Below are 18,638 nucleotides of genomic sequence, written 5' to 3'. Positions count from 1 at the left end.
AGCAAATTAATGCAAAGTTCACTTCTATGCCTCTTCCGCAGTTTTGGTGTTCTCCTGACACTGATCCTTTCTGGAGTGCGTCTGGCTGAACAGATGGGTCTATAAATGGAGATCACTCTGCGAGACATCTCTTCATTTACGTGACAGCCATGCTTATTTGCTGTGCCAGCGTAGGAGGGATATATATAATATGCAGGACGGACAGAGTGGCAGCGGGTCATGACTACAGATAAAATCTGGCCAATCAAGCTAAAGCAAGTGATTCTCTTCCTGCAGACTAATGGACCAATCAACATCCAGGCCATATGGAAAGTCTTCGACGTCGTCTCACTTTTAACTCTCCAACGTGTCGCGCTAGGCCCCTCACCTACAAGCTCAGACACTCACAGATGCCACTTAAAGCTCTCTAAACATACCTAGCAGATGATTTCAATTCTGCTCCAGGCATGAAATGAATCACAGAACATCCTGCAATAGTAATTTCTCACTCTCACTGATTCATGTTTCACGCTTGCTCTTCGATGCGTGTGTCAATACTTTGGCAAAAGTAGAAAGCGGAATTAAAGAGCGTCTGAAGTGTACATCTGAGCTCGGTTTGCAACCTGTTATAAAAAAAGAAATGTGAGAGGAAGCAGCAGCTGACATTTGAGCCAATTTCCCAACAGCATTTGATTTCTCAAAGTAAATTGGCCTGACTTTGAAACCGCTGGTGCATTAGTGTGTCAAGCTGCTCGGATGTGGCCACTTTGAGATTTGATAAGTATTTCCTTTATGACAAGGGTGAGTGTAATTTGGACATGTTAAACACAAATTACTGCGCCATGAGACACACAACTCAAAGAATAATGGCTGTTTTTATTCGGACTCTTCACCGAACGTGGACAGAAGAGGTGTCTTTCAAGCCCGGTGATGCCCACGTCTCCCACATTTGGTTCTCATACAGTACGCATTTAAAAACAAGTAAACATTCTGTTTTGACAGCTTTCATCGTATTATTTGTCCCCAAATGTGTCGCGGATAAATACAACAAAATAAAACCAGTACTGGTACAAAAAAAAAAAGAAGATTTATTCATAACACACGGGAAAAGACCCAGGGAAACCGAGTTAACGATAAAAATAATTTAAAAAATATAATAAAAACCAGTAAAAACCCTGAAAACCATAAATTTCACACCCGAGCCTCAACTCTCAATCAAACCACTTACGGACCGGCCCGGGGGTTGGGGACTGCTGTTTTAAATGAAGAATATATGTATATAGTCTATATAATTTTAATGCAAATTTCTGGTGTGATTTTGAATCCCACCCTCAAAACATTGATTTTTTCACTGACTGTTGTTGTTACGTCATTTTGTTTTGGACAAATTACACATTTATACAATGTAAAGACACATTTCTGACTTTTTCCCCACAATTGTGACGCTTAAATGTTTCAGATCAAACTAATTTTACTATTAGACAAAATTAAATACAATAAAATGAATGTGGTTAGGTTAACTGGTGATTCTAAATTGACTGTAGGTGTGCAGACTGATGGCCTGCTCCCCCACAACTCTGATTTCTGTTGAACTGGATATGCTGGAGAAAATCGATGGAGGCTTATGTCACATTTGGACAAAAACCTCTTGATAATTCCCAAAACTTTTAGGAAAAGGTGGAAGGTTTTTGGAAGGTTTCAGTTCTGTAAAACTACTTAACAGTAACAGTCAAACATGGTGGTAGCGTGGGAGTCTGGGATTGCTCAGGTGCTTCAGGTGTAATTTATAGAACCACGATCTCTACCCGAAAGCCTGAAGGAGAACGTCTGGAAATCAGTTTGTGTCCTGACGTTTAAAGGATTTTGCAGTGGCCTAGTCAAAGTCCAGATTTAAATCTGTTTGCAATGTTCATTGATGATGCTTGAAAAAAAAAATAGAAAGAAAGAAAGGCCACCGGAGTGATGTGAAACACTTCCTAGTTATTGCACTAGGGCTGGGCGATATGACCCAAAATTTATATCTCGATATTTTTTAGCTGGATGGCGATATAAGATATATATCTCGATTTTTTTTTTAAAGCCATAAAGTAAGAACAAAAAGAGAGTTCTTAGTCAAAGCTGTGTCCCAGATGTCACACAGGCACTTTTATTAACATACAGCAGAGATGTACATGAAAAAAACTACTCAAAAGTAAATTATGAGCATTTATTAAATAGTAATGCTCCATAAATAAAAGAAAACTATGTTGTTTTTGTGCAAAACAAAAAGCTCACAATTGCGCAGTCAAAATGTAAACTAAAAGACGCTGAGCATAATAACAAAGACAGATTTCACAGCTGCTCTCTTTCCAAGTTTGTGACTGACAGCCTGGAGTTTGAAATCCGCTTCATAACCGTGTCTCTTAACAGGTGCCATTTATGGTCCTTATACACACACAATACGGTAATATTACGTTGAAGCACAGTACGTATCACTCCGCGAGGCTCCTCGGTAGCCGTAATGCTCCGACAATCCATCAAGCTGGTGCAGCTCCGTAGCTTACCAAAGTCGAACTAAAACATTTTGACAGATTGCTGAGCGCCGTGTACCACATAAAATCGGTTCACGGTCATCAAGCACAACCAGAATTCATACATAAGGCGCGCTGTCAACTTTTGAGAGAATGAAAGGATTTCAGGCCGTGCATGGTGTTACCGTGGTTAGCTCGTTAACACGTTGACGCCGTCCAGCCCCACGCACGGGGCGATGCGCAGTAACTCGTTAACGGAGATTTGCCGTGTCCATCTTGTCGCTGCCTGCAGGTGAAGCGATGGGGGAGAAGGGGGAGTTGTGTTCAGTGAAGGAGAGGCGAGCCCAAGTAACGTTGCGTAAAGACAAAAGCAGACAAAAGAGAGGCAAACTTGTGGCTCCACAACTATAATTATAACGTAACATAGACTATATCGATATAAAAGATATTGTCACATCTTATATCTCGTATAAAAATATATCGATATTTTTTAAAAAACTCGATATATCGCCCAGCTCTATATTGCACTTCCTGCTGCCAAGGATGACACAACCAGTTATTATGTTTTAGGGGCAACCATTTTTTCCACATAGGACCAGTTAGGTTTAGATAACTAGTTACCCTTAATAAATGAAATCCAAAGATCCAAAACTAAATTTTTCATTTACTTGGGTTATTACTGTCTAATATTAAAAGTTTTTGATGACCTGTACCTCCTGCCATCAGTCAGGAGGTACAGGAGCATCCACTCCCGCACTAGCAGATCCAGGCACAGTCTGTACCCACAAGCCATCAGGCTGCTGAACTGCTGAAATATTAGACAGTTTATTTTTCACAATCACTGCACACACAGTACATCTATATATCATCACCTCTACACTAAAGATGCTACAGTATTTTTAGTAATCTGCATTTATTTACTCTGCTTATATAAAACACCCAGCACGCCCCTGCGGGCGGTTTATCCTTCAAGCTCGGGTCCTCTACCAGAGGCCTGGGAGCTTGAGGGTCCTGCGCAGTATCTTAGCTGTTCCCAGGACTGCGCTCTTCTGGACAGAGATCTCCGATGTTGTTCCCGGGATCTGCTGGAGCCACTCACCTAGCTTGTGCACTCGCCTAGTGCTCCGATTACCACGGGGACCACCGTTACCTTCACCCTCCACATCCTCTCGAGCTCTTCTCTGAGCCCTTGGTATTTCTCCAGCTTCTCGTGTTCCTTCTCAGCCACCAGGCCCAGGCTCTTCCAGCAGCCACAGGCCCAGGATCCTCCAGCAGCCACCAGGCCCAGGCTCTTCCAGCAGCCACCAGGCCCAGGCTCTTCCAGCAGCCACCAGGCCCAGGCTCTTCCAGCAGCCACCAGGCCCAGGCTCTTCCAGCAGCCACCAGGCCCAGGATCCTGCAGCAGCCACCAGGCCCAGGCTCTTCCAGCAGCCACCAGGCCCAGGATCCTCCAGCAGCCACCAGGCTCAGGATCCTGCAGCAGCCACCAGGCCCAGGCTCTTCCAGCAGCCACCAGGCCCAGGCTCTTCCAGCAGCCACCAGGCCCAGGATCCTGCAGCAGCCACCAGGCCCAGGCTCTTCCAGCAGCCACCAGGCCCAGGCTCTTCCAGCAGTCACTAGGCCCAGGATCCTCCTGCTCCACCAGGCCCAGGATCCTCCAGCAGCCACTGGGCCCAGGCTCCTCTAGCAAGGCACCAACAAGTAAATCAACAGTGACTTCAACGGGCCATCACAAGGAAATACCAATCTCATCATTTTCAAAATGCCACCTAAAAAAGCAAACCCAGGAGTTGAAGAGGAGTTGGAGGAGATTAGGAAATCGCTTAATTTCATGTCTGATGAACTGAGCAAAGTGGCTAAACAACAAGGTATGCTACATGACCTAATGGATGAAATAAAACAACTAAAAAACCTCATAAAGGACAAGGACAAGAAAATAGACGACTTGGAACGGCGAATCGAGGACCTTGAACAATACACAAGAATGGATGATTTAGTCATAAGTGGTCTGGAGACGCAACACCGAACCTACGCCAGAGTAACAGCTGGCGGAGGTAAAGACGGTGAAGATGCCCCGGTAGAGGAGCTGCAAATGCTTGAACAGCAAGTGATAAAATTCCTTCAAACGAAGAACGTAAGTATTCAGCGCCATCATATTGCAGCATGCCACACGCTCCCCAGAAAAGACAGTAAAACAAAGCCAGCAATCATTCTTCGGTTTGTGAGTCGCAAAACAACGATTGAGTTACTGAAACAGGGTAAGAAGCTAAAAGGGACTGGTGTGTATTTAAATGAACATTTAACGAAAAAGACTGCTGAAATTGCAAGACAGGCACGCAGCCTGAGAAAACAAAATAAGATACAAGCGACATGGACGAGGAACTGCTAAGTAATGATAAGACTAAATGGCAATCCCGAAGAAGCGAAAGTTGTGATGATAAGAGAACTCAAAGACTTAGAGCAATATAAATAATCAGGAATCTGCTATGGAATCTAATGGAAAAGTGACGATTGGATAATGAACAATGGGTATGGAAAGTGTTTCTGGCCTTATGGCTCAAAAACAATGGAAACAACAACAACAAAAACACATAAATGACAAGTTTGGACACAGATTATAGGTTTCCATTCGGAGATATTGAAGAGGAAGACTTTGATTATGAAAAGGACTGTCAAGGTGGTTATTTTGCCACACACGCTGAGAAAACGAACTTCAAAACGTTTAACTATGCAGAGCACAACATGCATGACCCTGAAAGTAACATTGACCCAGATACCCACTTCTACAATAACACCAATAATACTTGTGAGTACTATACAGATGACCAATTCAATGTGAATATTAAAATGGCAAATGCATTGTCGGTCATACATTTCAATAGTAGAAGCCTGTATAAATTTTTTTCTAAAATTACAGAATGTTTAAGTAAGTTAAAAAAGTTTAATATAATTGCAATATCAGAAACATGGCTCGATAATGAGAAAGTTAGTGAAATGGGACTGGAAGGATACGAATTATTTACAATGAACAGGGCGAATAAAAAAGGAGGCGGTGTTGCTTTATATGTAGATAAAGTTTTGAAATGTAGTCTGATTGAATGTATGTCAAGCACCATAGATAACATATTGGAATGTGTCACTATGGAAATTCATGTTGAAAAAGCTAACAATATAATTATAAGTTGCATCTATAGGACACCAGGTTCATGCCTTGAGATATTCAATGAAAAACTTGCTGCTATGTTTAGCAACCTAAATGATAAAAAAGTGCAAATAATTTGTGGTGATTTTAATATAAATTTGTTAAACCCAAATGGACATCAGAAAACAACAGATTTCATAAATACAATGTATAGTAACTCCCTTTTCCCTGTAATTATAAAACCAAGTAGAATAACAATTGATACAGCTACATTGATAGATAATATATTCACAAATAAAATTGACCATGAAATAGTAGGTGGACTTCTTATAACTGATATAAGCGATCATCTTCCTGTTTTTGCAATTTTTCAAAATTATTTTGGGATTAAAACTACACAAAAGAATCAAATATTTGATATGATACGACATAGAACAACAAGAGCCATTGCTGCCCTCCAGGTGGACTTAAAGGAACACAATTGGAATGAGGTTTTTGCAAATGAAGATTCAAATAGTGCGTATGATGCATTCTTATCAACTGTAATTTCACTATATGAAAAACATTGTCCTTTAATGAAAATCACTAGAAAGCATCACAGATCAAATAAGCCATGGATCACAAAGGGGGTAGAAGATGCATGTAAAAAGAAAAATAATCTATATAAGAGATTCATAAAACAGAGGACAAAAGATGCTGAAATAAAGTACAAGTTATATAAAAATAGATTAGTAAATACTATAAGAACAAGTAAGAAAGAATATTACCACAAATTATTGGAGCAAAGTAGAAGTAACACACAAGAAACATGGAGGATATTAAATAGTATAATCAAAAAGGGCTCAAAAAATAAGAATTATCCAGATTATTTTAAAAAAGATAAAGATATTGTGCTTGATAAAACTAAAGACATTGCAAATGAATTTAATGATTTCTTTGTAAATGTTGGCTTTAATTTAGCAAAAGAAATTCCAGAGTCAAGAAATAATAACGACCTAAATAAACATATTACTCAGAATGTGTCCTCCATGTTTATTGGTGCTGTAACTCATAGAGAAATAATTAACATTGTGAAGACATTTAAAAATAAAAAGTCCACTGACTGTTTTGGTATTGACATGATATTAGTCAAAAGTATTATAGAATATATACTGCAACCTTTTGCATACATTTGTAATCTGTCCTTTCAAACTGGTGTGTTTCCCTCACAAATGAAAATAGCAAAAGTTATTCCAATCCATAAAAACGGAGAGAGATGTCAGTTTACCAATTATAGGCCAATATCACTACTCCCACAGTTCTCAAAAATCTTAGAGAAGTTATTTGTTAATAGACTTGATAAATATATTGAGAAGCATAATCTCCTAAGTGATAACCGATATGGCTTTAGAGTGAAAAGGTCAACTTCAATGGCAGTGATGGAACTTGTTGAAGGGATATCTAATGCTATAGATAATAAGGAATATACTGTTGGTGTTTTTATAGACTTAAAAAAGGCGTTTGATACAATTGATCATTCTGTATTAATGAATAAACTAGAGAGATATGGCATAAGAGGGATAGCATACAAGTGGATGAAAAGTTACCTGGATGAAAGATATCAATATGTCGAATTCAATAATGTAAAATCTAAGCAGTTGAAGGTAACTTGTGGTGTTCCTCAGGGCTCTGTGCTGGGCCCTAAATTATTTATATTATATATAAATGACATATGTAGTGTTTCCAAACTGTTAAAATGTGTATTGTTTGCTGATGATACCACTCTGTACTGCTCAGGTAAAAACTTAGAACAGCTTCTGACTACAGCGGAAAAGGAGTTAAATATATTAAAAAACTGGTTTGATGTAAATAAGTTATCATTAAATATAAAGAAAACAAAATTGATTATTTTTGGCACTAGACAAATGAAAAATGTATCTAAAATCAGGGTTAATGGAATTGAAATTGAAAGAGTGTACGAAAATAAATTTCTTGGAGTGATAATTGATGATAAGCTGAGTTGGAAGTCTCATATAAACCACGTGAAAACAAAAATGTCAAAAACCATTGCTATTCTCTATAAAACAAAGCATGTCCTGAACAAATATATCATTATACACACTTTATTGTACTCTGATGATGGGTGATGCCCCACCCATCAAACTCAGGAGGCGGGGTTAACGCTGCCCATGCAGCTTCTCTAACATTTGATTGGTTGCCGTGCAAAGTAAGTCAAAACAGGTCGATCCTAGATAATCGATTGCTTGTGTAGACTTGGGGCAGCCAGGTATCCCAGAATGCAGATCAAATCACAGGCAGCAATGGTGGTGGTGTAGTTTTAAAATACCCCGTTTTTCTGTCACCAGCTACACTTTTAACAGTGATTTAGCCGCGAATGTCGCGCCGTATGTCTGGTCAGGTTGTCAACATAGAACATGTTTGCAAAAGTGCTCAGATGTTTTCAGAGATTTCACTAGCTCTGCTAACAATTAGCATGCAGAGTGCACCGAGGGGGTTACGTTAACCGGTTTGTTTACATATTCCACTCTCCGTGTTCCACATGTTGCATTCGCAGATTCTCATTTTCACCGAACGATCGTATCTTTCCGCCTGGTCTTGTGTCTCTGTGCTTCTGTAACATAAAGAACGAGCTGACATTTTTCTCACGAAACCAGCGATCAGCTCAACAGACCCTCAGTTTACCTGCATGCATCCTCCTCCTCATCTGTCAGCTGTTTAACACCTGCTGCTAATTCAAGAAACACGCCTACGTTACCTGGTGATAGTCACAGTTTAACTGGGCAGCTCGATATAAAGCAATGTCAGCGCATTTTTCTGCACAAGATAAGTAAATATAGTATTTTTCCCGAGCGCAGAGCTGCTGGAGCTTGTTTCCTTACAGAGCACTTTATAGGCGAACAGCTTCATCAGCGGCTGATGTCCAATCACCGGCACACGGCTTTGAAACCTCAGCTGAGTTTTAGCTCTCAGTGGTTAAACGCTGGACTTCATTCACTCAGGTTCTGTCTGTCGGGTCACGTTTACTTCGCTGTTTTATTTACAACTGAGCAAATCGGTTTGGCTGAGGTTAAAGTTACGTTTCATAACTGCATAGTTTCACAGACGTTTAATGGTTTACTGGCACATGTGTTAGACTGAACTATCATCTAAATATCATCTGTTTTTTAATAGTTATTCAACTGTATTCTAAGCACCAGCTGTCTGTTAGAATGTGATTTTTTTCTCTCTGTTGGCAGAGGTATAAAAATGCGCAGGAAAATCTGACGTGCATGGCGAACTTCAGCGACGATATTTAGGGAGGAATAAACACACATCAAACATAAATGAACCATTTGCCTGTCTCCATAATTGAGAGCATTTTCTCTTCTTATGTCAACACTCTCTCTCTCTCTCTCTCTCTTTTTTTTTTTTTTTTTGCTTTTTCGGTCATGTTATGTTTACCTGTCAAAGGCTTGTTACAAACTATGAAACACATCGTGCAGACTTCTGGATGTTAGAAGAAAACTAATACTGCTCATGAATGAGACTAAAGGCAGGAAGGTGTCCTTTAAAACATGTTAATAGGACCTCCCTGTTTATATCATAGTTTATGATATAGCACGTGTATTTCAGTAATAGCCTGCTGAGGCCACTATACGTGCTGGCCTCATATCAAATGTGAAGGCAGACTGAGTCTATCTTTGACGTTTGTTTATATCTAATCTTCCTTTTCAAACATTTAAACAGCAGCGAGTCTGCAGCTGAGGGAATACAAACTCAAATTGTCGGAACAGGTTTGCTCGTTTCTTGGATTCATTTGGTGATTTATTAAATCTATAACTGTTATTCTAATCTGCTGCTGAGTCTCTTACACTTTTCTTTATGCTGTATATTTTCACGTCTCTGGAATAGTTGGCAGTTAGATAGTCAGCTGGGAAACTTTGTGTTAACTCATGGAGCTGAGGATATCGTGGATATGCTGACCTCGCTGCGTGGTGTACAGAGCGAGGTCAGCATGATTAATATTCACAATAAAAATATTAGCCGAACATCATGAAGTCTGTATGTGTTTCATAGTGTCGAACAACCTTTGTACAGTTAAAGCCAGCAGTTACTACATGACGGAAACACCAACTTTATCTCTTTTATGTGTTTATACACAGGTCATGCTGATTACTGAACAAAAACCCAAAGATCAGATGTTAAACAGATTTATTTGCTCTCTCTCCTCCTTAAACATGTTTTTAATGTTAGTTATAATTCAGAATTGGCGACTGAAACACGTAGGACACATAAGAACATCAGGAAATAAAACACCGATAAATATAACCTCAGTAAAAGAACTCAGCGGGGGTTACTACAGCTGTGTACCGGGGCCTGCGCTTTGTCGGTGGGATTGCTTGCGAGGCGAGCGGGTCTATCCCACGCTTTGCCGTGAGACTGGGCAGACATCTCCGAAATCATCGAAACACTTTTGCAAAGAGGCTGTATCTTGACAAACCGACCAGACACATGAAGATTAAACCACTACATTCTCGGCTAAAAAAATATTAAAACGGTATTTGGTAACACACAAACAGGGTTTTTCAAAGCTCAGTTCTGTTAGCTTCCACATGCCGGTTGTTGTGTGCTAGAAACAATGGCCACCAGGCCAAAGCAATGGTTTTGACTCGATCAGCGTTAACCCCGCCCCCTGAGTTTGATGGGTGAGGCTGACAGATAAAATTATTTCATGATGAGAGCCAGGCGTCAGGACTGCCAAAATGAAATAAATAAATATATCATTAAATAATTAATTAAATGTGTCAATAATTAATTAAATGTGTCAATAATTAATTAAATGTGTCAATAATTAATTAAAATGTGAAATACATAAATAATTAATTAAATGTGTCAATAATTAATTCATTAATTAAATGTGTCAATAATTAATTAAAATGTGAAATACATAAATAATTAAATGTGTCAATAATTAATTAATTACATGTGTCATAACTATTTATTTAATTAATTAATTCCAATTTTAATTAATTATTGCCACATTTAATTAATTATTTAATGGTGTATTTAATTAATTCATTATGGCAGTCCTGGCGTTCCATAGAGATATGGGGTAATGCATATAAAACGAACACTCTTCCTATTTTCAAGTTACAAAAAAGAGCTATAAGAATTATAAACCAATCAAACTATATAGAACCAACTAACATTTTGTTTATTAATCTGAATACCCTGAAATTTTATGATTTAGTTGAATATAAAATGGCACAGATAATGTATAAAGCACAAAATAACTTGCTTTGCCCCAGTACTCAGAAGCTGTTCAAAGTCAGAGAGAGTCAATATGACTTAAGGGGAACAGATTTCTTTAAAAAAAACAAGATAAGGACAAATATAAAGCAGAGATGTGTTTCTATTAGAGGAGTTAACCTGTGGAATAGTTATGACAGTGATTTAAAAAGGTGTAGTTCATTTTCCTTGTTTAAAAACATGTTTAAAAATAGAGTATTAGAAACATATATAAATCAAGAATGAAAAGAGCACAAAGGAGAAGAAAAAAACCTCTTGATTATTTTGCTTTGATGTAGTTACTTATCTAAGGTGGAAAGTTTTTTTTCTTTGTTTTTTGTTGGTTTGTTTGTTTGTTTGGTTTTTGCTTTGTTTTATTATTTTCTTCAAGCCCTGTGTACAGGAGCTGCATACAAAAAGATATTTTGTGAAAAGGGTTGGCGTAATAAGCAAATGCTTCAGCCAATACCTTTTGATTAGCCTTGTCTCATGCTTTCTTTCTTTATGGTAGATTTTTGTTCTGTTTTCACTGTTTTTTTTTTTTTCACTGTTTTCACTGAGATTTGAATTTGAATGCTAATCAATAAAATCAAAATCAAATCAAATCAAAATCAAATCAATTCGGAACCGCTACATCGATCACTACGGCCGTCTTCTTCTGTTTGTCTACCACCACTATGTCCGGTTGGTTAGCCACCACCATTTTGTCCGTCTGTATCTGGAAGTCCCACAGGATCTTAGCTCGGTCATTCTCCACCACCCTTGGGGGCATCTCCCATTTTGACCTCGGGACTTCCAGGTTATACTCGGCACAGATGTTCCTGTACACTATGCCGGCCACTTGGTTATGGCGTTCCATGTATGCCTTGCCTGCTAGCATCTTGCACCCTGCTGTTATGTGCTGGATTGTCTCTGGGGCATCTTTACACAGCCTGCACCTGGGGTCTTGCCTGGTGTGATAGACCCCAGCCTCTATGGATCTTGTACTCAGAGCTTGTTCTTGTGCTGCCATGATTAGTGCCTCTGTGCTGTCTTTCAGTCCAGCTTTGTCCAGCCACTGGTAGGATTTCTGGATATCAGCCACCTCCTCCATCTGCCGGTGGTACATACCGTGCAGGGGCCTGTCCTTCCATGATGGTTCCTCGTCTCCCTCCTCTTTCTTGGGTTTCTGCTGCCTGAGGTATTCACTGAGCACTCGGTCAGTTGGGGCCATCTTCCCAATGTATTCTTGGATGTTCGTTGTCTCATCCTGGACTGTGGTGCTGACACTCACCAGTCCCCTCCGCTTAGCGTACAGCCTCAGGGTGCTGGACTTGGGGTGAAACCCTCCATGCATGGTAAGGAGCCGAGGTGCGTACTCCGCAGAAGTCCACAACATTCTGCAGATCGCTACAGACCTGCAAACTTTGCGTGGCCTTCGCATTAGCTCAAGAACGGTGTGCAGGGAGTTTCACAGAATGGGTTTTCATAGCCGAGCAGATGAATCCAAGCCTTGCATCACTAAGCACAATGCAAAGTGTCAGGTGCAGTGTTGTAAAGTATGCTACCACTGGATTTTAGAGCAGTGGAGATGTGTTCTTTGGAGTGATGAATTGTTCCACTCAGGGGGTGACTCCTGTGTTTAAAGTGTGTAAAAGTCTATGGGAAAATGGCGGTGTTCCTGCTTGCTCTTTGACCCCAGTAAACGCTTGTCAGATGAGTTTATGGTCTGAATTGCTAGTCACGATCAACATTTATTAATTACAACATGATGTTCACGTTGCAAATTATAGTCCTCATTAGAGTAAATAAGGACAATTAAGCAGGTTATGCTTTTGGGCGGGTATGCTGATTGATAAGCGAGCTGCTTCTCTGTAAGTGTGCAGTGTCCCTCAGTGTGTCTCAGATCTGTTCTCCACCCCTCGCTTGTCATGTCCCGATTCAAGAGACCAAGGTGACCACAGCAAAAACAGACAGCTTGAGGCTTCACAGAACGTGATCAACTCGTAGGTGAAATCATTGTGGCTACATCCATCGTTTATCAGCACTAAGAAAATTTAGTTCTGACTTTTCCTAATCAACCTGGTTCCACAGACAAGGTATCTAAGTAACTGTTAAGCTACAGTTCTATAAAAACACACTGACACAGATAAGGTCAAAGTCTAAAACATGACATTTTACAACATCTCCAACTTAGTCCGCAGTCGCATTCTTTATGTTTTCTCCTGCATGTCATGCGACTTAACACTTGAACAGCTTAAACCTACTAATGTGAGAAAAAGGGAGTTAACTTTTAGCAAAACTGTAAGCAGATGTTCCCTTGGAAACAAGCCTTCTGTCTTTGTTTAAAGATGTCACTCGAATGGTTGCTTGCTACAGTTAACCATTAATTGCACATAAACGTTAGACATACCCACTATCAGGTCCCACTTGGTTTGTGAAATCACAAGCTCTGTTAGCTCTAAGGCGTCATTGATGAGAAACCAAGACACAAACCCAAAGTCTGTTTTTCACAGAAAAATGTTTGTTTGTCAGAATGAGGATTTTTATCCTTTAAGACAGGGCAGAGTAGGTATTATGTTTAGATTGTTAAACCTGGACTGGAGGACACCGACTGTCACATATAATCCAATATTAATGTTGATCACGATTTTGGCTTCCCACAATTGAATTAAGCTGATCAAATGATATTGAAAAACGCATGCTCCACCAGCAGAATACATGGCAAAAGCAAATTAAGCGCTCCCTAAATCAGCAACTGACCACATTTCTGAATGTGCTAATCACAGCTGTTCCTTGAACTGTGCAGCGTGTGGTTTCCAGGATTCGTTAAAAGCCAGATATACAACAAAATTAAAATATCTGTCACAGCAGAAGGCAAACAGCTTATTTCTTTGAAGCTGATCATAAACCACTGTTTACAAATACTGTGGATCCAGCACAACTGATGTTAACGAAGAAGAAGGCAAAGACAGCTGTGCGTCTGTACTGCAAACTAAGACAACTGACTTATTTAACCACCTGAAAACCCTGAAACGATGCAGTGGTTACTAGTGTGAAACGCAGACAGCCATAAAAGCACAGCAGCACAGCAGTGCATCTATCTAACTCACAAAGTGCATTCAATTCGACCAAAGACATCTGTCCACTAAACACAGTGAGTAATGAAGACTTCAAGAAAATTGTCAATTTATTGGACAAAAGTGGGTTCTGGGTTCTGCAAAATGTCACACGAGGAAAAGAGATGGATCTCACTTGCTTCGAGCTTTATTCACATCCATCACGCACGTACAATAAATGGAGTGAAAGAGCTTATATCTTGCTTTAAGAGATGCACTTCCAGCAGATAAATTCATATTTGCCTGCAAAGATGTTTTATTTGCCCGGAATTTAGCATAAAGGCTTTAAATGTTGATTTAATTTTGTGTTCAAATTTGACAATTTTTCATTCAGATTTTTTATAAAAGAGCTGCAGTGAATTAGATAAATAAAAAGGGCCAACTTTGTTTTGCTTCAAAGATGTGTATATTATTAGGTATATGGATGTAAAGGCAGGGTTATTATTTACATTTTGTCACTAAAATCAATGAATAACTATTGTAAATAATTGTGATGTTATTGATTAAAATAAATGAGAATCATTTTGGCCATAATTGTGCAGCCCTGCTGTCGCCAATTTGCTTTTTCTTTTTTCTTTTTTCTTTGGGTTGGGAGCATCAGTCCTAATCGTCTCCCTGACTTTCCGTTAACTCACCAGTTCAGTTAACTTGCTTTGTCAGGTAAACGTGACTGAGCTGGTGTTTTTTGAACAGTTATTTAAAAATAATTGTTGGCATTTTTTTAGTCTATGTGGATGACTTCAGAAATCAAAAACAATTTGAATTCAAGTAGCAATTCTCAAAGATAAGCTAAGCTATGCTAAGCTACACTAAGCTAAGCTAAGCTAATCTAAGATATACATTATTTTATTCATTCCTATGTTGCAGGAGCCAAAACATACAAAATAACTTGGCTAACTATAATAACTAAAATTCACAAAAAAGTAAATCTGTCAATAAATAAAATTAAACTACTGTATAGATATTATTTGTTTTAATATAATAAAATCTAAATGATTTAAATTTGGTTTCATAATTTAATCTATTTAAAATCCCCAAATCAATGTCAACAAATCAGTATTTAACAGTTATTTTAGTTTGGTTGCAATATTCAGGCTTTCTAATCAACAAACCAATACATATTTTTATACATATTGTATATTATCTGTGTTCTGCACATACAGACACAACAGGAGCCCAGCTGGCATTTTGACTTGGCAGCAGTTTGCCGGGTGCATTTTGTTCATGGAGTGCCATCTCCCCTCACTGATTATAATACACACAAAGGACTGAATACTGCTTCCCCAGGAATCCAGCCACCAGCAGGTTCTGTATTGTTTCCCCCTCTCTGGATATCTTTTGTGGGGGGAAAAAACATATATTACAATAAAGGGAAATCTAATTTTAGCATAAAGCATTTGCATAACATTGCCTCATCTTAGGCCTTTTAAAGGCATGTAACCTTTTGGACTGTGCTCAGTAAAAAAAGAAGCTGAAATACTGACTGTCCATCACTGTGTTACAGAAGGTGGCTATAATGATTGTTAAAGAGTAAAAAATGCATATTGATTTTACATGCATGTGAAGTCCAGCATTGTCTGTTCTTTTTTTGCAACAAAGCAAAGACGCAGAAGCGACAGCATCAAACCCGCCACACCCAAAGCTCTTTAATGCCTCCCTCGGGATTTAAACACCTCCTCAAACATTTGCATGGCTTCTAAAGCCGATAGAGATAAATACTCAAAGTCTTTAAAAGATGGCGCTTAATGCAAGAGGGAGCAGCGTCGGGACGTCAGCACATCTTGCGACGCCTCGTGAGAGGACACTTGATTGAGCGCATCTGCTGCGAGTGGCCTAACAAACTTGATTTCTTCCTGCTGGTGACATATTGAAATGGCGTGTTTTGCAGGCTGCTCTCCGCGCCTGACACGGCCCACTTACACACTCATCAGCAAGACCTGCCCCACTCTGCGCTCTCAGCTGCTTTGTTCCAGCTGATGTCATCTAAACCTTGTCCCTGCAGGGTTGTCTGGGGTAGATAAGACATTCCCTCCCTCTCCACTGGTCTCCCACACAAAAAAAACCACACACACACATACAAAAAAAACGGGGCTGCTGCTATGAAGATGGATTGCCCAGCTGGTGACACTAGTTCCCTTTCTGCTGAAGCCACTGTGGAGCACTAACGCAATTAAAGCAATTAATCTTCAACAAAAGGGGTTCACGGCTACCTCTCGTGATTTTGCATGTTTCTGTATAGGTGCGTAACATAAAGGGGGGGTGTAAAAGGAAGCAGCATAGCAGTCGTGCTTATCACACAACTGATGTGTGATATCAGGATGCGATCGGCTTTCATCAAAGTCGCATCATTTTCACAACAAGCAGCACGATAAGAATAAATACTGTAGTCGACCTACAGGCAGAGAGGCTATAAGCGCGCAGCCGCTTAAAAAGGCAACTTCTCCGACGACTGCCACAGCAGATGCTTAACATTTTATACTGTGCGCCCTGTAACGCAGAAGTGTGTGGTTACGTGCGCGTGTGTTGCAGTCACAGATGAGAGTCTGGTGTGTGTTGTCATGCTCCACAAACAGTTACTCTACTTCCTAGTTGTCTTTAAAGTCTGCTATCGTGGCAAAAAAATTAAAATCTAAAAAGATTCCTTTTAATGTAATACAGCTGGGACTGTCTCAATTTTAATTTCAAATCTGTGCTTCTTTTCCGTTTCATTCTGGAACAGCGGCACAGGTGGTCTCAGCCAAATATCATTTATTTAGTGCGAATAAAAGCATTAAAACACATTAGCGAGCATCAAACAGACTTTCAAACTACCAGAACAAAGACAGCGTTAAAGAAATCCATCTACTAAATGTCCATTAGTCTAATACTCACTGCTGCACTGAAGAACTAAAGTAAATCTATCTTTCTGCTGCAGCTTCGCCCACAACAAACTTCTAATTTCAATTATTCAGGAGTTGTTGTGTGATTATATTTGAATGATTCAAATCTCGAGTCATTTGTTATTTATCTCAGCAGTTGGTCACCGAGTGAGTACAGTCAGCAGTAAGTGAGAAGAGTGAAGGGCAAGTGCGTGCAGTGATGGAACTTCAGGGAAACAAAGAATCGCAAAGCATCTATTTAACTTTGAGCTCTGCCGCTTTATTCGTCGCTTCATTCGCAGCAACGTCGATTCATGTCAAACAATCCAAAGTATGATTTCCAAACAACAGGATCAAAGTGTGCTGTGAGGTTGAAGTTTGTTATGGAAGTGGCACAGGGCAAGTGAAGGGCACCAGCAGCGAAACCACTATGCAAATTCCCCGCCACTTTGTTTGACAAGCAACAACACTGCTTTGTATATATGCAAAGCCTGGCAAGACACTCTGCACACAGCCCTGCTGTCAGAGCCGGGTCATGCTAGAACGGTGACACCCAATGGGCGACCCCTGTCTCCGAGCGAGGTTACTGGGCCAGACTTCACGCTGGACTCTGACAGACGCGCACAAGACCGACAGAGTTACCACGTGTGGCACGCGTGACATTTCAGAGGTCAAACGTGGCTGGACGCTGAGATCGTTCCTCATTGCTCAAAAACCCGACAGAACTCGAATGATTTGATTTCTGGAGCCGTTCTCGTCCCGCTGAGGTGAAAAGTACCTGATTAGCACGTTGAAATTTACTCAGCAGCCGGTCTATTCGGCCGCCACTAAAAAGCTGGAGATAAAACACGGCAAACCCCATTAACCATTACTCAGCTCAGCTTCAAGCTGTTTTTATTCTTAGCCACATCTAAGGAGTGCATCAAAATCTCTCCATGGAAGTACGACCACAAAATAAGCCTCAGAGATTGAAGCGTTGTGGTGCACACTGACACTGTCCTTTTGAATTCCTAAAAAGACAAATAAATCAGTTTCTTTTGTGATTTCAGGCCTCGACAGACATACAAAACATGCGCTAATTTAACACTACGTTACAGTTTGCAAGCCAAACGGTATACTCATTCATCCTCATGACAGGTCTGATAAAGCACAGTATAGTGGTCACTTTAAGGTTGCCTGCATCTTTAGTTGGTCAGTGCTGTGATTGATTTGTCAACATATCTTTGATGTTTTATATATAAATGCAAGCACGAGAACTAGGTCATCAGTGATGATCTTACCTTTATCCCTAGCTCGAACCCTTTGCTACCAGAATAAGTAATTTTCGGTTTTCTTTTAAGGTGTTCTCCAAGTCTTGGCAGTCATCAGTGATGGTGGCCAAACAGTTTACAAGTGCACATATAGGAAGTGGCTATCAGTGACGAGACAATCAGAAATCATGGAATATCAACAGATTTCTGTGGCTAATCACAAAGACGGGAAAAACTATGTTATTGACACATAGTGGGCAGGTACTGTTAAAGTAATCTTACTGTTGAGTTAATTAGATTTGAAGTTTAGAGTTCTGTCTGAATCAGGTGATGCTGCGTGTTTACCTTACAAATATATAAATATAAAGTGCCCGAGGTGACTGTTGTGATTAGGCGGTGTATGAATAAAATTGAATTGAATCGAACTTTATGGTTATTGGTTAAATAGTACACAGGAAGTTGCCTTTGCCAAGTCAAACAGGCATTTAAAATGTGCTAATGCGCCAGTGATTTACATTTTCTGTTATTAAAAT

The 18,638-nt window shown here is 39.8% G+C and overlaps 1 protein-coding gene across 3 annotated transcripts in view; it reads right to left on the bottom strand.

The window, feature by feature from the left end:
• cntn4 (contactin 4) overlaps positions 1-18,638 on the bottom strand; it is a 204,359-nt gene that overhangs the window by 45,827 nt on the left and 139,894 nt on the right. The gene's annotated exons all lie outside the window — the stretch shown is intronic.

This window comes from Aulonocara stuartgranti (genome assembly GCF_965226115.1).
Source record: "Aulonocara stuartgranti genome assembly, chromosome: 5".
In the NCBI taxonomy this organism is placed as follows: Eukaryota; Metazoa; Chordata; class Actinopteri; order Cichliformes; family Cichlidae; genus Aulonocara; species Aulonocara stuartgranti.
The sequence above is the reverse complement of the archived record's forward strand: the minus strand, read 5'-3'. Positions and strand labels throughout refer to the sequence as shown.